The 26974-nt window shown below is 43.7% G+C and overlaps 1 protein-coding gene across 7 annotated transcripts in view; it reads right to left on the bottom strand.

Moving 5' to 3' along the window:
• LOC138742262 (N-acetyl-beta-glucosaminyl-glycoprotein 4-beta-N-acetylgalactosaminyltransferase 1-like) overlaps nt 1-26974 on the bottom strand; it is a 710446-nt gene that overhangs the window by 603155 nt on the left and 80317 nt on the right. For 3 of the 7 annotated variants that reach the window (XM_069896459.1, XM_069896424.1, XM_069896469.1), the window contains exon 1: nt 15776-15828. The exons of the other annotated variants lie outside the window; for them this stretch is intronic. The gene's annotated coding sequence lies outside the window, so the exon portion shown is untranslated. Of the gene's footprint in view, nt 1-15775; nt 15829-26974 lie in introns of those variants that run through there. 7 annotated transcript variants of the gene reach the window in all.

Genomic DNA, 26974 nt, shown 5'->3' with positions numbered 1-26974 from the left:
GTTTAACCACTTAATGCAACAGTAAGTCCGGGCTTCTGCTCATGCAGTTCAGAGCAGAGCTCTCAGTCCTCTCAGTCTTGCTGAGATTTCCCAGCATCGTGACTAGAAAACTGCTTTTTGGATTGATATCTCTTCAAGAGTTTAGCTGACTGGCCTTTATCTCCGTCAGTGTCAATGCATGCAAGAATTTTTAACATCCCATGAGGGCATTCTTTTAAGCCCCTTTTCCACTGACACCTTGTCCCATGAATTAACGGGGAATTAACTGGGACAGGGTTCAGTGAAAAAAGAAAACTGTCAGCACACCAGCGTCAAATGGCGTCACTTCACGCCGGGGATTAACCACCTCGAGCCAGACTCAAATCCCCAGCGTCAGCTGACTCTGGCATGCTGACTAAACCAGTTGAAAAGGGACAGCAGAATGTCGCTGGTTTCCAGTTGAAGGTAAACTCTCCTGCCCCAAGGAGATGAGTTGTGTTCAGTGGAAAAGTAATCGCTTTATTGGAATGAATAACGAGGATTAAATTCCCACAGGATGCAATGCTATTTTTATTGAGTAATTAAAAATTATTGAACCCAAGTTGAAATTGAATATGTATCAAAAGAAGTTTAATACATAGCAAGAAAATGTATTGCCATAACTTGGAAATCTGATACAGATCTGGGTAGAGAAAGATGGCATGCTGATGTCCGGAGTTGTATACCACTTGAGAAAATGACATAATTTAAGAGAAAATATTATATATTTTGAAAGATATGCAGCCTTTATTTACAAAATATGAGTGTTAATATTTAAATGAAGCTCTGACATTCCCTTCTCCTTAAGGTCTCAGTATATTATAAAGACTTTAAAGTAATAGGGATCCCTGTTGAGGGTCTCTTGTCCTGTTCTTAGTCTTTTCTTTTTTCTTTTTTCTTCTGTAGGGAAAGGAGGGAGGTATATGGGAGGGTTTTTTTATCTTTTGCTTATATACCACATGTATTTGTATTGTTTTGAATTATCTTTAATTATGTATTTTATTGTGTGGTTTTAAACTCATAAATAAACGTTTTTAAAAAAGAAAAGCCGTCACTGTCCCAGTTAAGGGTGGCCCAGTGGAAACAGCACAAACGGTTTCCTATCTCGGGACACTGTGCAGCCAATTAACTGGGATGCCAGCGGAGGAAGGGCTTTAGATTTTCATTCCCGATGCCCTGTATTCCACTTTGGCTGAAGGGGCCGGGAAACATTCTATCCAAACTCTGGAACAGCCTGGAATTTTCAGCCCTTTTCCTTTACCTTTCTGTAAGCTTAAAAAAAGAACAAACAAGGACTCAGCAGGTCTGGTTGTGAGATTTGTGTGTTTTGACTGATAAACAAAATCTACTGGACATTACACTGCTGACTCTCCACCATGTGAAACAGAGCAAAAACATGGGAATGTTGCATTCTTTGAATTGTGAATAAAATGTCTTGGTGCTCAAATGGCTGGCTGGTTGAAAGATTGGAAGAATAAAGGGGTTTCAGGTTGAGAGGTGGAGGGAGAACTGTCTTAAGCCCCTTTTCCACTGGCATCCCACTTAATTGGCTGTGCAGTGTCCCGGGATATGAAGCCTTTTGTGTCGCTTCCATTGGGACACCCTTAACTGGGACACTAATTGCTTTTCCACTGAACACAACTCATCCCTGGGGATTGGAGTGTTCTACCTTCAAGTGGAAATGGGTGACTTTCCACTGTCCCTTTTCCACTGGTTTTATCAGCAAACACCGGGGATATGAGTAGTGGCAGAGGCGGTTAATCCCTGGCGTGAAATGATGTAATTTGGCGTTCGGACAGTGTTCCTTTTCCACTGGCCCTGTCCCATTAAATTCCTAGATAATTCCTGGGACAGGGTGCCTTTGGAAAAAAGGAACCACAGTGGACACGATGAAATAACCACCCAAAGAGCTTTTCAAGTGAATCAAACTGATTTATCGTGCAACCTTTTAAAAACCTGAATTACACGCCCGACTCGCACTGATGTCATCATGCACTGATGTCACATAGCCAGTTCGATGCCTTCTGGGAGTTCTAGTGCTGCCATAGCCCCACATCACTTTAGTGTCTTAGATACTAGTGTAGGCATCAGAGGCATTAGATCCCCACTGGCACTGAGAGTGAAGGTCAAAGAGTCATGGAGCAGACCTTTTGGCCCAACTGGTCCATGCCAACCTAGCTGGCATCTGGGCTCGTCCCATTTAAGGCTTCAAGATTCCTCCCAGCTGCAGTTCCAACTCCAATGCACTGGGACTCATTTTCGTCATTTAAGCAGGATGAAACAAGAAACAAAGAAAGGGTTAGTATTTCCATCACCAAGCAGGAAAGAGGGAGATATTTTCCCTTGGTCATCACACTGTCAGAACAGGAAGGCCAAACACCATGCTGAAATCCAGCATTCATGAGAACTGAGCAGGATTAGTCAGTATATTAGCACATGAACAAACAAGATCAGAGGGTTGTGATGATGCCAAGGTCTGATGGAAGGTGAAAGCACCTGTGGACTTGGGCCTAGACTTTGCCACACATTTCCTGTTGCACTCAATGTCAGCACTCACTACAGATAAATGGACTTAAACCTCAGTGCGGAAGAACAAGCTACTCAATCCCAATGCTCCACTCTTTCCCAATAGTACTGGAAAAATATTCTTCCTCAAATGCCTCTCAAATTTTCTCTTGAAAGCAGTTGAATGACTTTCCTTACAGGCAGTGGGTTCCAGATCGCAAATGCCCTCTGGGTAAAAATGCTTATCCACACTTTCTCTCAATCCCACCATCTTGATTCACTTTAAGATTAACTCTACTTAAATGCTGAAAATGAGTCCAAAGGCACTGGAGTGGTAACTGCAGCTTGTAGGAATCCTGAAGCCTCAAATGGGACCAGCCCAGATGCCAACTCGATTGGCATGGATCAATTGAGCCAAAGGGCCTGCTCCAAGAATCTATGACCTTCACTCAGTGCCAGTGGGGATCTATACCTCAGTGTCTAAGACACTAAAACAGACTTCACTTCTCAATATAAAACCCCAACCCTCCCTGTATTGTAATACAAAGAGATCACAAACAGCAGGTTCAATGTTATTTTCAATGATAAAGATCCAATGGACTAGCCAACTACAGAAACTCAGTATAATATAAGCTGCCTAATGTTACATTGGAATGAAGGTACAAGATGATCTCCTGGAAGGGAATGTCCATCTCTTAGCTCTGTAGACTAACTGTTGAATTCTATAAATTCTACAAGAATTTTTAATCAAATAAACAATTCCCTAGGTCAGATTTCAGATTTATTGTCAGCATACATACATGACATCACATGACATACATCCCTGAGATTCCTTTTTCCTGCAGGTGTAGCAGAATCACCACCAACTGGTAAGGCAAAAAAAATGTACACAGTGTTTACATGTAAGCAAATAAAGAACTGTAAATAGATAACAAATATAAACAAACTGACTGTGCAATGCAGTGAGAGTGAAAAGAAAATCAATAAAGTGTGCAAGTAAGAGTCCTTAAATGAATCTCTGATTGAGTTTGTCGTTGAGGAGTCTGATGATTGAGGACTAGTAGCTGTTCCTCAACCTGGTGGAGCAAGTCTTGTGCCACCTAGACCTTTTTCGGATGGCAGCAGTGAGAACCGAGGGTGTGCTGGGTGGTGTGGGTCTTTGATGATTGCTGCTGCTCTCCAACGTCAGCATTCCCTGTCAGTGTTCTCAATGGAGGGGAGGGTTTTGCCTATGGTGTGTACCCTACCTTTTGGAGGGCTTATAATCAGGAGTATTGTATGTTGATGTTTCAACTTTGAACAGGGCCCCTCCCATCTTGCCTCACCCGGTCATCATATTTGCTTTCCTTAAATGCACCAATGAAGTCCACCCTAATCCAACTCTTCTTCTTCTTCTTCTTTGGCTTGGCTTCGCGGACGAAGATTTATGGAGGGGGTAAAAGTCCACGTCAGCTGCAGGCTCGATTGTGGCTGACCAGTCCGATGCGGGACAGGCAGACACGGTTGCAGCGGTTGCAGGGGAAAATTGGTGGGTTGGGGTTGGGTGTTGGGTTTTTCCTCCTTTGCCTTTTGTCAGTGAGGTGGGCTCTGCGGTCTTCTTCAAAGGAGATTGCTGCCCGCCGAACAGTGAGGCGCCAAGATGCACGGTTTGAGGCGATATCAGGTGACGAATTACTGTGGATAAGGAATTAGCTAATTAAGAAGAAATAGAAAGTCAGGATAAATGGGTCAATTTCAGGTTGTCACACTATAAGTGATGGATCCGTGCAAGGGCATCAACTACCTACAATTAAGACTAATAAATTTTTAATGATCAAATAAAGTATTAATTCTTTAAATGTCAGCCACTGCTTGTTCACCGTCATGCATTTTCACGTATCTACCGATTTACTACAGCTCACTTCTGCCTCAAACTAGAGTTTGTTTTCAAAGTGGTTTTACACTGCAATTTCAATTCGAACTCTGTCAAAGATATACTTACCTTATTGGGAGCTCAAAAAATTTTCAGAATACTATATAGAATGAAGGAGTTATTCTTTGAAGAAAGATTGTATAGGGTAAGTCTCTAATCATCGGAAGAAATCTGAGAGGGCTTTCTAAGGTAGATGCTGAGTGGACATTTGAGTTTTGGGTGAATTGAGGTTATTGTTTTAGAATAAGGGGCCATCCATTCCAGAAAGGAATGAGGAGGATTTTCTTCTCTTGGGATGTTGTAAGATGTTGTGAATCCTTGGATTTCTCAACTTCAGAGAACCATGAAGGCCAAATCAATGAAATATATTCAAGGCTGGATTGTTTTAGTCTTTAGTGGAGTCCAGGGTACTGGCGGCCAGATAGGAAAGAAGAGGTGAGGTCAATATAAGGTCAGCCATTACCTCATTAAAACAGAGGAAGCCACGATTTTACAGAATGCCCCTCTCTCCTGGTCCTACTTTTGGAGACCTCCATTTCTCTTGGAAACTTTCCCAACTTTTACCTTTCTGGAGGTCCCTCTTCCACTTGCTCTTTCAACAAGAGTAAAATACATGAGCCACTCACAACTTGTAAAGGTTTAATCTCAAAACAAAGACAAAGGAAATGGTAAAAAAAAATACAGCAGAAAATATAAAAAATACAGTTAAAATGTTGAAACAAAGTCAAAATAAACTTGGATTGCCAAAGATGCTTATTGATCCTTCGATTACACGTTCAACTTGCCTTTTTGACATTATCACTCCAGATCTTGACTATTGACTATATTTTGAAAACCCGGTCAATAACTATCAAATACATTACTTGGACACTTCTGCAGAATACTTGAATGGCGACAGGAACTCTGGGTTAGTGCCAGTTAGTCTCAGCTCATATGTACCTACAATATTTTTCACGGTAAAATAAAGTCAGTGCAAAATAAAGTCAGCTCCCTTTTGCGCTTTCTCATTTCCACGATCACACATTTGACACTAAATTCAATACTGACTCTGAGTAAAGAAGACAGAGCCCAATTAACTATTTCAACTGAACAGTTTATACAGGTCTCAAGAGTTCTTCAATGCAATTCTGTTTAAAAAAAAATGTTCACAATGACACGGGTCTTTGCTCAGGTAGATACTATGACCAGTACTCCAGTCATCATCCAGCAAATCCTTTCTCTCCAGATTCTGCCTGCCTTCCTGAGTAGCTCAAACATTCGGTGTTTTAATATCTAAAAATGTCCATCACCCCATTGACTGGAGAATATTGATTATTCTCACTGACAAATAGTGTAGTGGAAACAGAATCAATCATGGCTTTCTAAAGGGAATTGGAGAGGAGCAAGGGAAAATTATTTACAGGGCTGTGGGAAAAGAGAAAGGGAATAGTGGCTTGGTCTGTCCTTTTTTTGCATCAGTCCCACACTTGTCCTGATCTCACCAATCCGAATTAAACTCTTGACCCTCCTACATCCCCAAGCAACTCCGACCAACTTCTGATCAACCTCAAACATCAGAACAGGGTCGGCACCAGCACAAGTCTTAAGTAACCAGGGTGGGGGTGGGGGTGGGGGGTGGGGGGGGGATTTGACGCATGAAAAAATTTCTCAGCAGGTGGGGGTGGGAGATGGGGGTAGTGGTAATGACTATGTGAACTTCCTCTGGGTGGCGATAGCACCGCCAACCCTCCAAGGTAGCAGGCAAACATGCTGCTTATATTGCATGGACAGTGACACTGGACGCTAGTGACGCTAATGCTGTGGGTGGGGGCAGGGGTACCTCATATGCAGGCACTATGGCCACAAACAGGTGGGGGGATCACATTACCTCATTTGGGGGGCAATGCCCGTGAATGCCCCTCCCCCTTGGCACCGACCCTGCATCAGAATCTGATATCCATTTTGATCTCCCAGTCATCCCCAACCCTCCTACCTGACAGCCTTATAATTCCTGATGTCTGTCAGATGATATCCCCAGTGACTCAATGGCCTAAATCTTGCCCTTAGCCCCCACCCACCCTTACTTGCCAAACCTCCTCTTTCCCCCCCTCCCCACCCCGGCTTTCCCCCCCCACCAATCTTTGACACATGTCCTCACTAAACCCACCTGCAGATTGATTTGGCAATGGGCAAGGACCTACTCCTGCTGCACCACCTGCCCTCAGGCAGTGAAGGTTCATGGTGAGATCAGGGACAGCCACTCGCCATACTTTAGAAGCTGTCTGTTATCAAAATTCAGATGCAGAAATTTGCTATCACCTTCAGTGAATCATTACAGCCTTTAGTTGACTGAGGAAAAGGATGGTTGAGGATGTGGTACCTTTTTCTTTCCACTCACATCCCACCTTAAGTATTCCCTATGCCGTAGGTGCTCTGTGATTAGTAAGGGATTGCTTAAGGTGGGATGTGGGTGGAAAGAAAAAGGTGGAAAATTACTGGTTTAAAGGATGTATGCTTAAAGTCGTATTGAAGTGTACAGTCCTAATTCCTCCCCCCACACTCGCCCCTTCCCCCCACCACCCCCCCCCCCCCCCGAATACAGAATGGATGTGGAAGCTTTGGAAAGGTTTAAAAGAGATTTAACAGGATGCTTTTGTTGCCTGGATTAGAGGTTTGAGCAATAAAGGAAGAGAACAAACTTGGGTTGTTTTCTCTGGAAAGTCAGAGACTGAGAGAAGATCAGATACAGGTTTATAAATTTATGAGAGACAAAGACAGGGTAAACAGTCAGGATCTTTTTACCCCCAAAGCTAAACTACATTTGAGGTAAGAGGGAAAAAGTACAAAGGAGATGTGCATGGCATTTTTTTTCAAACACAGATGACTGCAGCAGGCTTCCAAAGGTAATGGTAGAAGCAGATAAACTAATAGCATTTAAGAGGTTTTTATGTAGACATGTAAATAGTCAAGATTCAAATTATTGTCATTGTAATAAAAGAGTGACATATTACACAAAATTGCTCTTGCCTAAAGCGCTTCTTACAGTCAGAGAAAGAGAAGCAAAAGAGAGTGTCCCCCTCCCCAGAGTCATGAGTGTCGGTAGATTCAGCTCCAGTGTTTCAACAGCCACACGAGTCCAGTACAAACCATTGGCTCCAGATCTGACTGTCTTCAGTGCCTTTGGCATCCTCTTGCATCCCAGTTTCGATACCTGGTACCGGTTCAGCCAGTTTCCAGCAGTCCACAGTCCAGTGCGAGTCTCCCACCGCAATCTCCATGGGGTCCTCACCTCGAGTCGCCAGCAGCCCGCCGCATGCATTGGTCTTTCAGCCACAAAACCCCCCCCCCCCACTGGTCCGCCACCACGGTCACAATCCCATGGGTCGTCTCCTCTGCTTCTCCTTCTCAGACTGAGTGGGAGCGGGGGGTGGGGGAAGGGTCTCCCCATTTTTTGGTACCCTGCGCCAGTCCTCCACTTCCCCTGGAGTCTGAAACCCTTCATAGCTGCTGCCGATCATAGGCATCGCCATCTTGGGCGCAGACCCCACCATCGCGGGATTTTAAATAAAACTACTGTCGGCTCTTTTAATGGGCCATTCAAAACCTGTGCATATTTGCTATGGAGCTGGCCCCCACCTCTCTGATAGATATGTACAGGGTGGAGTTGGGCTCAGTCATGCTGCTAGACAATGCTGCAGCCATCTCAATGTACATGCCCATCATCCCAATATTGCCCTCCTGCAACTTCACTGTACAGGAACTGGAACTTGAAAAAAAAACTATCCCTTGTCCACTGTCTTCCCCTGCCTGGTCACTCACGGCCAACATATGCACAGATGTTGGCTGTAAAATCCATTCAGAGCTCCAGAGCATTGCTTTGAGGGCCGCATTTTGTGGTGGAAGAATAGGCTGGGTAAAGGAACAAATTTAATATTACACACCATAAGATTTGATGGGACGAAGTAAAAATGAGATACGAGAAAGTCGTGATGTTTTGAAATGCTGTCATCTCAAATGGCCTCTGATCCTGTCCAGAGTGGTTGACATCATGAGTGTCTGCATCCTCTATGCCATGCAATTTAGCTGGCAGACATAGTTGACTGTCCCCTGCCATCGTTCTTGGTTGATAGTGGATGTATGCCTGTTACTCCTACAAAACGGTGGGTAGATATTAGGGGGTTTGGTCGCTTCTTTGTTCTCTTTGGCTTGGCTTCGCGGACGAAGATTTATGGAGGGGGTAAAAAGTCCACGTCAGCTGCAGGCTCGTTTGTGGCTGACAAGTCCGATGCGGGACAGGCAGACACGATTGCAGCGGTTGCAGGGGAAAATTGGTTGGTTGGGGTTGGGTGTTGGGTTTTTCCTCCTTTGCCTTTTGTCAGTGAGGTGGGCTCTGCGGTCTTCTTCAAAGGAGGGTGCTTTGTAGCTATGGGATAATGGCAAGAGGTGTGTGTAAAGTGACAGCACTTGAAAACAAAATGCTGAAAGTGTTAAATAAATACAGAAAATATGGGAATTCCCAGCAGGTAATAATGGTATCCATTGGGAGAGAGTGAGAGTTGACATTTTAAGCAGCTGACTGTTCATCAAAGCTTTCAGATTAGTTGGTTTTGGGTTTTAGGAACCAAATGAAACTTTGACATGACTTGATTAGTGTGTACACTTAGGAACACTTCAGTCTTACTCAGATGTACACATGAAGCTCCAGTATGAATGGAACCAAGAGAGTGATACAGATCCTCCAGGAAGTAATACTTTCTCATGAGCTTCCCTGTGTGGCTGTCAGCTTGTGGCCCTTAGTTCTAGATCCCTTGCAAGAGAAATGATTGTCTAACCAGACCCTGTAAAAAAAGTATAATTTTTAAGTATTTCAATAAATTTGTTTGTATTAAAATGTACTCATCATGTTGTTTGGACAACTCACTGTCTGATTTTTGAGCAAAATCTTACTCCTTCTGGTTTTATTCTTATTTTAAATTTGAAAACTTTACATTGTTTCTGAAGCTGGGTTATTTAAGTAAATTCAGCAACTTAATGCACTTAAATTAATTAATTAAAGAAACAGCACTGAGCTCAGAGGTGTCGTTCGATTCTCCCTTCCGATTCGAAGCCAGAATTTCTTACTGTAAATAATCTTCTCCACTTTGATAGGCCATGGGCCAAATAATCTTTTATGCCTGCACATGAATGATAGATAGATAGATATCTCTATTCCCTGCATATTACTTACCTTTACTAGGCGAAGGACACTGTTTGACCAGCTGAGTTTCTCCTCCAGTGTGTTTTTACTTCAACCACAGAGTGGGAAATGGCGGCACTGCTAGAGCCACTGTAACGGCAACGCTGCACCCTTTACATATCTATCTGAGAGGTGGGGGCCAGCTCCATAGCAAATACTGTCATAGCAGATTCCATTATGCTTTAGTGTCTGATGCCTAATGTTCTGGCCCCACTGCAGTGTGGAGAAAAGCAACCAAAGTGACTACAGCCATAGAAGGTCAGACTTTTGTCATGTAAGCTGTTTTGACAATATTGCAAGGTTAGGCAGCTCCAGCAAGGTTCAGTACAGGCTCCACATGGCTTTATGGCATCATGACACTGCAGCAAAGGGGCTTCCAACAGTTTACTAAAGATTTCCAAAGCCTTGCAGTTGCCCTTGTTGGACTTCTGCTATTGAGCAACCGTCCGTCCATCAGTCACAAGAGGATTATTGAGGAAGAGGCAGTAGAACAGCCAAAGGCAAACCGAAGTAGAGCACAGAAAGAATATCCAAGAGTGACAGTCAACAGTTTACATGAATGGTGTTTGGCATGCCTATTCTATCAGTTGTATCTTTCACAATTAGTCTTTAAAGAGTTTACAATAGCAGAGGAGAACACATGAAAACCCTGATACCATGCTGATTTAGATTTCTCTTACTGATTAACTCTGCTGGGTAGTAAATATCAACACAAAATCAGCAATTATTCTGTTATTTGTTTCATTTTGCCTTTGAAGGTGGTGAGAAAGTCCCATGTTTCTAATTGACATGCTCCACCACGAGGATCCGCCAAAATTGAGATGGGAATTCCAATGTAGCAAAGGAGCCAGGACAAAGGGAAGGGAAATATACATTTCCATCGGAGGGGATTGTGCAATTTGGAAACATTTTTTCCAGTGTAATGGCACTGAGTATAATTGGTGCAGGTGGAGACAATTCTAGGGGAGGAAGATGTGCAGTCCAGCTGTCAGATGGCACAAACTGCAGGGATGCATCAGTTCTGGACTGGGATGAAACTTCAGGGTGGTTGATGGAGGTGCAGAGCTGAATGTGCTTGGCTGTCTTTGGCACCGAAGAACCTGATACACACTGCAGATAGTATGATTAAATCTTAGAAGTAAGGATTTCAATGCTTTGCCGCAGTCTATGAAGGGTCCGACTGACCGTACTGCCTAACTGCCTGGTCTTGGTCAGTTTGCACTCATTGAAACTCACCTAGATGATATCAGCAGAAGAGAAGGCGTTGCTCCTTTTAGGCAACAAGTCTCTCTAGAAGCCCTCAGCTACTGAGATGGGTTACAGACCTGAGCATGACAATAGATATTGAGAAAATAAGATGAGTGAAGCCTAAGTGTGTCTTGGATAGTCAGCACAAATCAGGTGGACCAAGTGCCTGTCTGTGCTATATTCCTATGACTCCATGATATTCACAGAAGACCTCTCTTTGCCAACCGTACCACAACCTCTTTCTTTCTCAGCCTTTGCTGTCCAGGAGCCAGTCTATATTCTCACTGGGGAGGCTGTATTCTCTGACTGGAGCTCTGACCAGCTAGGCAAGGAGAGATGCCAAACAAAGGGAGAGAGAGGCAGGAAAAGCAGTAGGGTTAGGTGGGATGGTGATTAGACAAAGGCTCCCAGTGCTGGCATCTGATAAAGAAAAGAAGGTGAGAATGGTGGTATAAAAGCAGCCCATCACATATTCAGGAGTGAGCAGCATGTAGCAAGCCACCTTTGCCCAGAAAGCAACTTAAGACACCAATCCTTCACATTCAACGCTAGCCAGTACTCTGTCTTTGCAAACCTTGCCGACTTGATACCTTGCTCCTTGGACAGTGGAAGTTTCTGAGAATCACCCCACATTTTTGCTTCTGTGGGAGAGGCAAAACTCTTTGGATGTAGAAAATTAAATGCTGGGTGTTCTCAAAAGTTCAGGCACAAACTCCAGAACTGGGAGACAGACTTGCAGATTCAGTCTGATGGCTTTCGTGGCAACATGCTGATCTATGGAAGAAGCTTTGCATTCAATGCCTCACCACTGACCGAGCATGTGGCAGGCCCACCAAGCTTACACTAAGATAATCCACTGTTCTTAAAAGGAACAAAATGCATTGAAATCTACTAAATTACTGATCCAAATCCTACATAACGGAGCAAAAGGTTTTTTTTCTGCAAGAGCCATGCTAACAAATTAGTGATGGATAGGAGTTCATCGATATAATGTGATACTGAACTAGCCATCTAGAGATTTCACTGATGATGCAGGGAATCCAAATTCAGTTCACTAAATAAATCAGGAATTAAAATCTCATATTAGTAACAATGAAATTACCAGACAATTATAGAAAATGGTTCACTCATATCCTTCATGAAAGGAAGCTGGCAAACATATGGATTCAGACATCATTATAATGTTACTGACTCTGAGCTGCCCCCGAGAAAGGCCCAGCAAGCTGCTCGGACCAAGAGCCATACAAAATAGACTGATGTTTTGAGCAAGATCAGTTTTGTTGCAGTTGGTCTGCAGAATCAACACAAGTCCAGAGGTTGTTATCAATATCTGACCTGATTGCCAGTCCTTGGAGCAAAATGTGTTAAGTACATACACGTGAACCAATTTGATTGAAAAGCCTTCAAACACATGTTCCATTACAACCGACATTTTCAGCAGGTAAAACTTAGCAATCTATTTCAATTCAGGGCCACGGTGCTTACAAACAACATGCACCATATAGAAACCGCTGTCCACAATGAAGGATGGCCTTAACCCTTTGGCCCTTTGAGTGTTTTCTGAACTCCCTAACTTTGAACTGCTTTATCCTGCAATATCCAGCAAGGGATCAACTCAATTCACAAGGTTGACTTCTGATTCGTAATAAAGGACAGACGCCTCCCTTCTAGACGGACTGAACACCTTCTATGCACGGTGTTCTATGAGAAGAACAGGATGATGCCAAAGAAAGCTCTGTGTCCTCCTGATGAACAGGCCTCCCGCATAGCCACAGCCGTGGTGAGGAGAACCATATCCAGGGTGAACCCCCACGAGGTGGCAGAACCAGATAACATACCTGGTCGAGTACTGAAGGACTGCAAAGATCAACTGACAGAGGTCTTCACACACATCTTCAAAACCTCACTGCAGCAGTCCATCATTCCCTTAGGGTTCCAGACAGCCACCATCATCCTGATTCCCAAGAGGGCGTCAATAACAGGCCTCAATGACTACTGCCCTATGGCACTGACCTCCACCATTATGAAATGCTTTGAGCATCTGGTGATGGAATGCATCAAAACACATCTCCCAGGGATGTTGGACCCATTTCAATTCTCCTAGAGAAGAAACCATTCCACAGACAATGCTATAGCCTTGTTGCTTCTCACTGTCCTGACCCACCTGGAGAATGACACCTCATACACCACGCTGCTGTTCATTGACTTCAGCTCGGCATTTAATATAAAGACAGATGGAGAAGCTGTCCTCACTGGGACAATGCCCCTCTCAGTAACTGGATCCTAGACTTCCTAACAGTAAGACCATAGTCTGTCCAGGTCAGTAGCAGAATATCAAGCACATAAAGCATAAGTGCACCTCAAGGTGGTGTGCTTAGCCCTCTCCTGTTCATGCTACTAACCAGTGACTGAATCGCCAGATCTTGCTCCAATGGTGTCATCAAGTTTGCAGATAACACAACAGTAGTCGGCCTCATCAGCAACAACGAAGAGTCGCACTACAGAGAAGAGGTGGAAAATCTCGTGATATGGTGCAAGAGTAACAACCTGAGTCTCAACATTGGCAAGATGAAGGAGCTGATCATGGACGTCAGGAGGACCAGGAACTACCACCCTCCACTACATATCAACAACTCTGTAGTGGAGAGTGTGGACAGCACTAAGTTCATTGGAGTTCACTTAATTAGTGGCCTATCATGGACACACACATCTCCTAACTTGTCAGGAAGGCTCAACAGCGACTGCACTTCTGAGAAGACTGAAGCAGTCAAGGCTACCGGCCACCATTATGTCCGCCTTCTTTAGGAGGTCTATCGAGAGCATCCTGGCCGGCTGCATCACATTGTGGTACAGTTGCTGCCAGAAATGGATCAGAGATTAATCCATAGGACCATAAGAGAGGCAGAGAGGATCACTGGAGTCTCCCTCCTCTTCAGCTTCATCCTCCCTCCAGTTGATGTGATCTACTGGGATTATTGTCCGAAGAGAGCACGCAAAATCATTGAGGACCCCTTCCACCCTACACACAGCATCTTACAGGAGTATCAGAGCCAACACCACCAGGCTAGGAACAACATCTTCGCACAGGCAGTGAATGACCAAAGGAACTGCTCATACTAACCCTTCGAGACTCTAATTTGTACAGAGCAATATGTATTTATTTATTTAATGTTATAGATATAATACCTGTCCTGCATGTATGCATTATTTGCCTGTATGCATGTTATGTCTAGTGGTGTGTCTGCATGTTTTGCACCGAGGACCGGAGAACGCTGTTTCGTCAGGTTCTACTTGTACAATCAGATGACAATAAACTTGACTTGACTTGATGTAAATCAGACAAAATTCCACTCTTACTTTACCCTGATAAAATTCAGAAGCAACAGCCACTCAAATATCTGTGCACCACAATCCTTTCATCTGTCCCAAGGAGGACAGATGTGTGTGTTTGCAATTCCCTACCCCCAGAGAAAGAGGACAAGGTACAGATCAACCATGAAACAGTTGTGAATGCTCTTCCCTTGAGAAGGTTCTTAAATAGGATTGATGAATTTCTACATTTTGATAGGACTAATCAAAATAGGACATAGATGGCGAATGGCAGGGCGTTAAAGAATGCAAATGAATAGAGAGATCAAAGAATAATGGTACACAGTTCCCTGAAGGTGAAATCTCAGGTGGATAGGGTAGTGGAGAAAGCCTTTGGAAAGCTAGCCTTTATAAATCAGAGCATAGAGTCTAAGAGTTGGAAGGTAATGTTAAAATTGTACAAGGCATTGGTGAGGCCAAATTTGGAATATTGTGTTCAGTTCTGGTCACCAAATTACAGGAAAGATGTGAACAAAATAGAGAGTACAGAGAAGATTCACCAGAATGATACCTAGGTTTCAGCACCTAAGTTATAGAGAAAGGTTAAACAAGTTAGGTCTTTATTCCTTGGGGCGTAGAATGCTGAGGGGGGATTTGATAGATGTTTTTTTTTTAATTTTGAGGGGGAGAGATAGAGTAGATGCGGATAGACTTTTTCCATTGACGATAGGGGAGATTCAAACAAGAGGACTTGAGCTGAGAGCTAGGGGGCTAAAAGTTTAGGTATGATACAAGAGGGAGTTTACTTTACTCAGAGAGTGGCATCTGTGTGGAATAAGCTTCCAGTGGAGGTGGTGGAAGCAGATACAATATTATCTTTTAAGAAAAAATTGAAAATCTATATGGATGGAAAGGTATAGAGGGTTATGGGCAAAGTGCAAGTCGGTGGGACTAGGAGAGTGTAAGAGTTTCGGCAAGGACTAGAAGGGGTGTGATTGTTATATGGTTATAATAAACTGACAAAGTAGCACAGAGAATTAGAGTTTCAGACCATCACGAGATCTATTTAGAATGCAAAAATCAAACAGTTCTTCTCTGAGTGGGATAAAATTCCTGAATCACTTATGAAACAATAGGGTATCTAGTACAGGGGATAGAGCAAGGGGACAGATTGGTCATTGAAAAATAAGTAGGATGTACAGTTTCCTGCCACCACAGCCCCTCCTCTGCCACCCTCCCACCTTCAAATATGCTTAGGCATTCAATAAGAACACGCTACCTGTTTCCCAATTGCACCTCATTTGCAGAAAGAGGGGCTGAATGGCCTTCATCAGCCGCAAGGGCTTTGTTGTTGTACAGGGACCACCACATGTCACTTCCCCTGACCCTAAAACTAACTTCTACCATAACGTCACTTCAGGATTGTTGAACCTGAAATATTAACCCAATGACTGTCAATTTTTAAACAAGAGCCCTAGAATTCCAGCCAATAATTAATTTTGCTAAAAATATCAGTTTAACTTAATTGACAGAAAGGCAGTGCATCAGCCTATTTTTTTAAAACTCACGTCTTGGTGAATTAGAAGCAGCTTGAATAGCAAGAACAGCCACATTTATCAGAATATTGTTTGCGTTGTCATGGAGCTTTTGCCTACTCACAATGGCACCCTATCCATCATTTGTTGCCTGACAGCGCAAACGATAACTCTTTATAGTAAATGAGTTTGCGAGAAAGAACGCACAGAGAAAGATTGCTTTTAGCCACATGAATTGAGACCTGTTCACAGTTGTATTTAACCTTTATGATTCAAATATCTCCTCAGTCATGCTGGCTTTTATATCATAATCAATCCCTCTTAAATTCCTCTTGCATTTAGTCATTTTTTTGCTTCTATTTTGGATCTATTAAAGACATCAAGGAACAGCCTGGACGTAACTATTTACTTTATTAATATTGTTGTTATATTTTCAACCCAATTACGAGGCTCAGTGTGCAGTCGAATCAGTTTTAAAGTTAGAGATGAAAGGATTAGAGGTGTTAGGGAAAAACAGTAAACCACTGAATAAAAATGAGAAAATGACGGAAATCCTCAACCACTCCGGCAGCCTCAAGGGTGAAAGAAACCGCTTCCATTTCAGATTAATGACCTTGCATCAGAACTGGGGACTCAAGGATTAAGCTGCAGAGAAACAGTGGAAGGGGGGAAATGAGAAGGTCCATAACTTGGGTCAGCGACAGGAGAGATCAAACTGCGAGAAGCATTGTGTTGCAAGAGGGGAGAGGCTGATGACAGCACGAGCCACGTCAAAGGATATGCAGAAGGTGCAGGTGAAAAAGAAGCATTATTATCCAAATCTGTTGAACAATGGCAAATCTGGAAAGCTGCAAGGTGCTTAACTGAAAGACAATGTGCCTGTTCTCAAGCTTTGGTTGAGCTGCACTGGAACACAACTAAAAGACCCACAGGAGCCAGAGTGGGAGCGAGACAAAAAGGTTGCAGGCATCTGGACACTTGAGGATCATACTTGGTTACTTGATAGGCCCTATAGAGCAGTCACCCAATCGCTATTTGGCTTTTATAAATTACATGATTGCCATTACAGAGGAACATTAACAGTGAACAGCAAGTATTGGAAGTTCTTTCGGCTGGAAAGAGATCACTCTTCTTTCCTGCAAGGAGGTGTGTCAGGAGGAATCGTGATTTGGCAATGATCAACAGGTAGACATTGCAACCCCTGTGTATGAAGGGGAAGGTGTCCTGGGAAGGAGAAGGTGATTCGAATCATCATCAGTGCTGGATTTGAACAAGAAGTGGGGAATAGTCCAACACCAAGGACATCAGCACTGAATGCCCAATCTTCCAACCCCGACTACCATGAAAGTACATCGTGAACAGACGTGCAGTGAAGAACATCCATGAGTTTGTCACTGGGAGGAGGAATGGGACAGGAAGCAGAATGGCACAGGGGTCAGCAAGGGATGAGTCCTTGGATTGTTCACAAGAGGGAACTTGCCAACTTGGTCAATTTTTTTTTACATTTTTGAATTTTTTTTTAAACATTTAGACTTACAGCATGGTAACAGACCATTTCAGCCCAAGAGTCTGTGCTACCCAATTAACCTACACACCCAGTAGATTTCAAACGGTGGGAAGAAACTGGAGAATGCACGAAAAACCCATGTGTACATGGGGAGAACATACCAACTCCTTACAGACAGCACAGGTTTCGAACCCCGTTCCCGATCATTGGCGCTGTAAAGATGTTACGCAAACCCGCTACGCCAACCGTGCTGCCCATTCTCATTATCTGTACAGTGATTTGAATTGTGCACAACTCAACATAAAGAAATGTGCTCTCTTTTCCTAGTGCCTTTCATTATTTTCAAGAACTGCTCACAGAAATTTCCCCTGAAATTAATTATCAATGTTGAATGACAGAACTTCTTACTTATAGTAGTAATAGTGAGTCCTGAGTAATCACCAGTGACCAGCATCTTAAAATCGAAGTATTAACACAAAAACAGCTTGGAATGAACTGAGGTTGTGAAAAGTGTGACATAAATGCAATCCCTTTCTTTATAAAAGCTCAACAATTACCTTTATCTCTCTGTAAATACCATGTGGTTGAAGTAACAGGTAAATTTTATAATATTTATGGCATTTGGTACATGAAAACAAATGCATCAATCTCAAAATAACTTAGAATGTGAAGAACATCAGGCAAAATATTATATTTTCTCCCAAATTATCTGGAAAAATTGTGTTATACTGCCTCCTTCTTCATGAGGGTTCGAGGCACTGGCTTCCCATAGTTAACCAAAAAAAATATGGATACCGGTAATGCCGCAGACAATAACATTGCAGTAACAATGTGTTACAGCGGACAACCCCTCCACAGATACGACAGCTTCTAAGTATCAGCTTGTAAATCTCAATTGGCGTACTTCAGCTTCTCAAAACCAGCTGAACTGCACTCTTACAAAAACACAATGCTGGAGAAACTCAGCAGTTCAAACAGCGTACCTCTTATAGCAAAGATAAAGATACATAACCAACGTTTTGGGTTTGAGCCCTTCATCAAACTATGAACAAAATGGGCAGAAGGTCAAAACGTTAGTTATGTATCTTTATCTTTGCTATAAGAGGTACGCTGTTTGAACTGCTGAGTTTCTCCAGCATTGTGTTTTTGTAAGAGTGCAGTTCAGCTGGTTTTGAGAAGCTGAAGTAGGCCAATTGAGATTTACAAGCTGATACTTAGAAGTTGTTGTATCTGTGGAGGGGTTGACCGCTGTAACATATCTTTGTTATATAAAGTATGCTGTTTGACCGGCTGAGTATCTCCAACATTTTGGGTGTTTTTAAACTTCAGTCACGGTGTATGCATGATGTTTTACTCCAAAGACTCGTTCACAGGTCCAGCTGCAGACTTGGCCATGTTCCCAACCCTGACCCATGCTCCAAACACGCACTGACTATTCATATTTTCCCTTCTTGCCAGTGAAAGCCAATCCATCTTATGGGAACCAGAAATTACCTCTGTAATTGGATTCTCGACTTCCTGATGGGGAGACCTCAGGCAGTCTGGATCGGAAACAGCACTTCTATGACCATCACACTGAACACGAACCCCCCACCAGGGCTGCCTGCTTAGTCCACTGCTAACTCATGACTGTTCAGCAATACACAGCTTAAACCACATCATCAAGTTTGCTGACGATACCACCATGGTGGACCTTATCAGCAAGTATGATGAGTCAGTGTACAGAGATTAGGTGGACTGGTGCAGAGCCAACAACATGCATCTGAATGTTAATAAAACAAAAGAAATGGTTGTTGACTTCAGGAGGGCCCAGGGGGAAAATCACTCTCCGCTGACCATTGACGGTTCCACCGTTGAGGTAATCAAGAGTACCAAGATTCTTGGTGAGCACTTGGCAGAGGATCTCACCCGGTCCCTCAACACCAGCTCAATACCAATGCCTCTACTTCCTGCAAACACTGAGGAAAATTCATCTCCCACCCTCCATCCTCACTACATTCTACAGAGGATGTATTGAGAGCATCCAGTGCAACTGCATCACCACCTGGTTTGGAAGCTGTACCACTTCTGACCGCAAGATCCTGCAGAGGTTGGTGGAGTCAGCGGACAAGATTATTGGGATCTCTCTTCCTACCATGATGGACATCTACAACATACAATGCATGGCAGAAAGCAAATAACATCACAAAGGACTTCTCACACCCCTCTTGTAAACATTTTAATCCCGGCAATTGCTCTGCAAGGTAGGTAGTATAGACGACACTTTACTTATTCTAATAATATCCTAATTTCAAAGAATCATCTTCCAAAGCATGAGTGACGATATCCCAAATTTTGATCTCTTTAATCCAACAAATCAAACTCTGTGGCTGTTACTTTATGTAGTTTTAATTCATTGACAGAACTGATAAACATTTTGCATAGCTTCGTATTAAGACTTTCATAACAATGAATAAACAAAGCATTTACTGCATAATAGAGATACAAAAGATATAAAAAGCTTTTAAAGAGATACATAAACTTTAAAGAGATACAAAAATTCAGAGAAAAATTTCTCGTGCTCACACTTCCGTCACATCTTGTAGAATGAGAAAGCGGTTAGCCTGGCAGATATTACGACAAATTACATTATAGTCAGTATAGTAACACTACAAACAAGTGTTCTCTCAAAGAATCAGGCGCAAAATTAACGAAGAATCAAAACAAGTTTTTAACCTTTACAGGTAGCATCAAAGCCGATGTATTTCGCATTGGATCCTGTGTAAAAAGCTTGTCCGCTGCTATAATGCTGCAGGTTCAACATACTTTTGCGCCAGGATGTGGGTTCCTATGTAAAAGGTCGCACCGACCCTGCTTTTTTTGGTTCAGTGTGAACAGGTTGACCTTGCTTCAAGCATGGGTCATTCACACCCAAATTAAATGGGATTGGGGTAAAAGGGGGTAAATGTTGTGTTAAATTGGAATTCTTTGCAACTGAGTTACTGGCTGGGCAAGCCACCATTCCATTCCATAAAATGGTCATCTCCATGTGAAACATAGTTTGCTGTGGTTCAGGTAATAAATTCTGCATGACCCACACTTCCAGGGACCTGGGATTCAATCTCAATTGTAGTTTTGCCGGTGAGAAGTTTGCTTTTGAGTTTCTGCTGATTGCTACATTCTCTTCTCAACCCAAACACATGCTGTTAAGTGAATTAGCTACTGTAGATTGTATAGATAAGGAGCAGAAGGCTGACAGTGGTGGGGTGGGGGGGGGGGGGGGGGTGGGGAAGTGGACACGAGAGAGAAGATGTTACAAGACCACAGGAAAGTGAGGATCAAAGGGAACCGTTGGGATGCTGGGATGAGAGTCAGCATGGAGTTAATGGATCAGGTTGCTTCCTTCTGCATTGCAATAAGTGAGCAAATGAAATGAAGACCATAGGATGAAGCTTCAGAACCTCTGATTTCACAGAGCCCACTGCTACCCCAGCTCAGCTTTCCATTCCTCCTTTGTTCATCCTACACCCTTCTCTAGTCAGCCTCCAAAGATCCAAACCATCATTGGTTGAATTCCAGTGGTCTATTATGTTGCTTGCCATTTTTATAGTTCACTCACTGTTGACCTTGTATCAGGATGTGATTCAGTTCATTCTTCAGAATGTCCTTGGGAATATTGTTCATATCTATTGGATGGATGATGGCTATCATTACTGGCTTCATAACCAAAGTGTGTGCACTCCAGATCTTCTAAATTGGTGATCCAGTCCCAGCAGTGGACATTTAGGATGTTTGTAGCAGGGGTACCAGACTTGAAAAGTTAACTACTTTTCAGTCCACAGATGCTGCCTGACCTGATGAATGTTTCCAGCTTTTCTGGCTTTATTTCAGATTTCTTGCATCTGCAATTATTTTTTTGATTTGTGTGCCTATTCTCATACCTGTGGCAGAGTGAAACAGAGTGGAGCATATCGAGGATGGGAGTTTGGTGGGCTCATTGTTTAGCGTTCTTTGCTACGGTGATGAAATGCTGGTCATGGCCAGAATTAACAAGTAGCTAAGCAAAGATCTGGACCCACTGCAATTGCTCAACGGCAATATCGCTGGCTCTCCACTTAATTCTGGATCACCTCAAAAACAGCAACTTGTACATACAGCTGCTCATAGACTACAGGTCAGCCTTCAATACCATTATTCCCTCAGTGCTGGTCAAGAAGATGCAAACTCTGGGCCTCTGTACCTACCTCTGCAACTGGACTTTCTCATTGGAAAAATCACAGTCAGTACAAATTGGAAACAATGTCTCCTCTTCACTGATTATCAACACAAACGCACCCCAAGGATGTGTACTTAGCCCTCTGCTCTACTCATTATTCACCCATGACTGTGTGGCCAGGCACAATTCAATGCCATCTACATTTACCGATGATATCCACAGTTGCCGAAAGAACCACAAATGGCAACGAGGAAACGTAGAGGAGGGAGATAGATCAGATTATTGAATGGCGTAACGATAACAACCTTGTGCTTAACGTCAGCAAAAGCAAGGAGATGATTGTGGACTTCAGGAGGAATCCAGGGTAACACGACCCAGTCCTCATTGAGAGCTCAGTAGTGGAGAGGGTCAAGAAATTCAAACTCCTGGGTGTCAACATCTCCGAGGATCTGTCCTGGAGCCTTCACGTTGATGCAATCACAAAGAAGGCTCGCCAGCGGCTATACTTTGTGAGGTGATTGAGGAGATGGGTGTGTCACCGAAGACTCTCATAAACTTCTACAGGTGTAACGAGGGGACCATTCTGGCTGGTTGCATCACTGCCTGGTATTGAGGCACCAACTCTTAAGGTAAGAATGAACTCCAGAGGCTTGTTAACTTGACATCACAGGCACCAGACTTCACTCCATCGAGGTCATCTACATGAGGCAGTCTTAAAAAAGCAGCCTCTATCCTCAAAGACCACCATCACTCAGGCCATGCCCTCTTCACTCTGCTACCATTGGGAACAAGGTACAGGAGCCTAAAGTTGAGCACTCAGCGGCACAAGGACAGCTTCTTCCCCACTCCCATCAGATTCCTGATCAATCAATGAACCAAAGACTGTCTTCTTTTTTTTGTGCACTATTATTTTTTTTATATATAGGAATGTTGTAAGATGGTTATAATATGGATGTTTGCACCAAGACGCTGCCGCAAAAACACCGAATTTCACGACTTGCTCATGACAATAAACCCTGCTCCTCATTCTTTGTCAGGTTGATTTGTGTCCACACTTTCTTCCTCAGTTCAACGTAACCACTGCAGTGTTTGAATCTCCAGGGCTGCTTTCAGCATCTAATGGAAATTTGCTGCTGATTTCACAACTAGATGTGTGAGCTGCCAACAGCACATTATCAATGCTAAACCATGGTGGTTTGGCCGTGACTTTCACCTTCCTGCTGCTAATGGTCAATCCGAACTCCTTACAAAGAGGGGAATCTGCCTATTAGTCACTGGGGATGTTCCTCAGGATGGAATGCTTGGATACATTGAGAATGAAGCAATTTATCGTTTCTGATGGTACACTCTCTGGCTTGGCTGTCATGCAGGAAAGATTGAGCACCATTCTCAGTTCCAATGTGTGAATACACACTGAAGAGGGGTTGAAGGCATCTGAAAGAGGCAGCAAGACAAACATACCAAGGTATGTTGGCAGGGTCGGCGCCAGAAGAAGTCTAACCGGGGAGGGGGGCATTAGGGGAGCGCAAGCTGATGCTCGAAAACTCGCTCAGTGGGAGGGGTTGAGGTGGTGGTGACTATGGGAACCCTCTCCGTGCAGCCGCATCCCTCCGAAGCAGCAAATAAATGCACGGCTTACATTGTGTGGAGACTAGTGGCGCTCGATGTGAGTGATGCACCCTTGTGATGCTAGGGCTGCGGGTGGGGGCGGGGTCACAATAAGTCATTTCAGGGGGCGACAGCCGCGAGTGAATGGAGGGTCGGTCACAATACCTCAGTTGGGGGTGATGCCCGTGAATGCCCCCCTCCCTGGCGCCGACCCTGGAAGTTGGCACCTTGAGGTTATAACCTAGTTTGAACCTGTTCTGGACCTCAGAAAGTTGTAGTGTGGCTGCGCCACAGCTCCCCACGCCAGAAAGGATCAGATCGCAATCACAGCTTAAATAAACCACCCCTGCTCAAACATGTTCTGATAAGGTCACTGAGAGGAATAGAAAATGGTTGTCTCTGAATCAGAATTTATTGTCATGAACACGTCACAAAATTTGTTGTTTTGTGGCAGCGTTACAGGTGCAAAATTGCTATAAATTACATTTTTTTAAAATAAATAAACTAGTGGAAAAGTTCACTCTCCGTTCAGAAATCTGATGGCAGAAGGGAAGACGCCATTGGGTGGAAATACTACTCACAGTATTTCTTCTGTTCTTCTTGAAAAGCAATAAAATTGACAATTATACAAACAAATCCTGAGATTGAACAGCAGTGAATAAATGAATGAGTCAAAGTGGAATATCCACCAATACAATCACACAGGAAGGGATCAATTAGAATGCATTCTTTAAGCTCATTATCAAAATGCCACTTGAATCTATATGGTTCCTTTAGAATTGTGTCACATCATATCTTCTATAATACTTGCCCTATCAATGCCATGTTCCCAACCCCCAATCCTCATTGCTGTAAGAATGATGCATTTGCCTGAGCAGACACAGCATTTTCTGATTTAGTCCCAGCACCTGCCTTTGTGCTTCCATTTAAAAAGGTGAAGACTGTTTAATTTTAGCAGAAAGCATTAATGAAACGTGTCCATACATGTACACTGTTACTCTTCAGCACACGGAGGAGTGCACACTTTCCTGCGTGCAACAACCTGCGCACCATATTTTTAGTTTGCTTCGCTCCTCACCTTGGGCCTGCAGTGCACTGCCCTTGCTCACCGAAGTTCACATCCCTTATCACCATCTGGATCCCAAAGGTGGAATAAAGACCTGGCAGGATGAGAGTGACTGCCAGTGGTATTTCTGGACATTCAAGAAATGAATGGAAGTGGACAGGACCATAACATTGAGGCAGAAGATATGCCATGATCTTGATAAATGACCCAGCAGGCTTGAGGGCCAAAGACCCTGTGGTCCGCTGTTAGACAGAATCAGACACACACAAGGTAAAGACTGAACAACAGGCTTTAATCCACAAAAACCTCCACAGAGCCAGGCTGGCGGGATGCCGGCACAGGCTTATATCCTGGAGGGTGATTGACACCCAACCGGGTGGAGCTTGATCCATTCAGGCTGACTGACTGGCAGCCGGCCAGGTGTTATTCTGTCCCCTTACACTCCTGCAGGTACAGGGGTTTCCCCCTGCAGTAGGCCGGTGGTGTACCACCACAGACCCTACCGCTGCTCCGATTTCTTTTCTAATTTGACTGAGTGTGGCGTTAAGGAGACTTTTTAAAAAATGAAACCATTGGAATGATTGGATGTGAATTATTTAATCGAAGTAGCATTGTTGGCATCTCTCAGCAGCCTCCTGTAGAATGTCCGTGCATCAGAAGCACACACAAGGGCAAAGCTCACGGTTTCTCGTTAGACCACAAACTGGCAGGCAGGACTGAAGACGGAAATGCAGTTCCTCCAGAGCAGAAGGAGGTGGTGGTTCATTGGACACAGTGCTTAATTCCATCACTGACATCTACATTTGTTGAAAATTGCCTTCGTGATATAGAAAGTAATCCGTATTCTAAAAAGGTCCCATGGTGGATCTTGATTGTTGCGGGCCTGGATTGTCAGTCTTTGGCTGTTTATTAGCTTGAGGCCATATTCTCCTAACTTTCAGTGAATAAGTTAGCAATGCCATGGACCCTTGCCTCCAGATGGACCCACATGCAAGCATCAGTTATGATGGAGAGCGAGTTCTGGAGACAATGAGCTCCTGGGGTTCCAACTGTCCTTTATCTTTTCCCATTTCCATTGCCCATTTCAGTACTCACTTTTCATTCAACTCCCCTCCCTGGTCATCTCCTCCATCCCCCATCAATCTCGCCACCTCTTCCACCTTCCATTGTCCAGTTTCCTATTCTTGACTCCTCCACTGCAAACCCTGCCCCTTTTTATGCTTGCTATTTCCCCTTTCCACCTTAGTGGCGAGAAAAGGCTCACAACCCCAAACACTGTCAATTTCTCTCCATGGATGCTGTCTGATCTGCTGAGAGGCTTCAGTGTCTCTTTGTTGCTCAAGATTCCAGCAACAGGATTTCTTAATGTACCACCCACCCCCCCCCCCCCCCACCCCAGTTGTTTCTCCACTCCAGGAAGATGTTTTTTAGAAGAAGCAGAGGCACAGAAAGGAACCAAGATGGCCCTGGGAATGGGTTTGCGAAGGACCTATCAGTTGTGATCATGGCTTCCAAGTCTCTGTGCAGCAGAAATAGAATGGTTACGAATTTCTAATGACAGCCAAACTCCATCATCCCTCTCGAAGATGGACTTGTAGGTTTAAAGTTGCCATAGAAAGTGGTTGGTGCTATTCTTTATTATTCACAGTCATAGAGTGAATATGACTCTTGATGAACAGCATGTAGACTGCAACTCTATAAAGAGTTCTTCCAACACTGATAGGAAGCACCCAAGGGGGAACTTTGTGAGAATTTTCCTTGTGCAGACTGTAGAATTGCCATCAGTCTCATCTGCTGACAAAACAACCTTCAACAACAGATAATTAGTTGCCGTGTATCTTTGTAATTGTTCTGTCATCACTGGAACCATCAAATAGAAATAGAGCATAATTTCTTTAACAAGGACAAAATGGGTTCTTCATTCTAAATTGTGCTTTTTTACAAAAGCAACAACAGCTTGGATCACAGAGTCACAATATAAAAGTACACCATACATTTTGCAAATCAAAGTACCTCACTGGTCTTCCCAATCAGCTCAAAAAGCCAGGTGATTTTCTACCAAATTAATCCTTGATGGGTTCTCTATGAAATATCTGAAACATGTAAAAATCATCCCAAACAGGAAGGTTATTGGGTAAAATGAACAGTATGCAGTAAACTGGGATTCACTGGTGGTGTGTGGTACTGATGGCTGGCCACACCTCCCAGCTCTGCCCCCCATCTGCTCACATATAACCCTGGTCTCCCGCCTAAACCCAGAACCCTTCGGAAGACTACTGTGAAACTCTACACTTAGTTATAGCTAATGAAAGTGTTTATTCTCCCTCCAGTCGAGAGAGCTTTTATTCATGCTACAATTTTATTAGCTTATTCCCTAACGATGGAAGCACTACTCAAGCCTGGTATGCCGCTGATAGACCCTCTGTCCCCCGACGTAGCTAAGGAGTTCACGTACTGAGTAGACTGCTGCCAGGCCTACCTGAACGCGACCAGAGGTGTTTTCCACACCAATGAACTCAGGAGGTCGCACTCATTTCAAGGGAAGGAATGAAAGGGGATGCAGTTAACAGGGACTGTACTACATATGCAACTGCCATCAAGGTGTTGAAGGCTAGAAACATGAAGTCGCAAAACAAGGTCTAGGTGGGAGCACCGTCTCACTCTACGTCACCAGTGGCCAGGAGAGGCCAACGATGACTACCTGCTGGATCTGTGGATGCTTTCCAAAAAGTGCAGATACGAAGTGGCTACATGACGCATTCGTGAGGAAGAACAAATCCGAGACACTCTTGTCACGGGGGTCCGGTCGAGGTACATGAGGCAGCAACTGCTCGAGATGGGAAAGAAGGACCAGGC

The sequence above is a fragment of the Narcine bancroftii genome, chromosome 1 (assembly GCF_036971445.1).
Source record: "Narcine bancroftii isolate sNarBan1 chromosome 1, sNarBan1.hap1, whole genome shotgun sequence".
Classification (NCBI taxonomy): domain Eukaryota; kingdom Metazoa; phylum Chordata; class Chondrichthyes; order Torpediniformes; family Narcinidae; genus Narcine; species Narcine bancroftii.
Note: the sequence above shows the minus strand (reverse complement) of the source record. Positions and strands in the feature narration are given on the sequence as shown.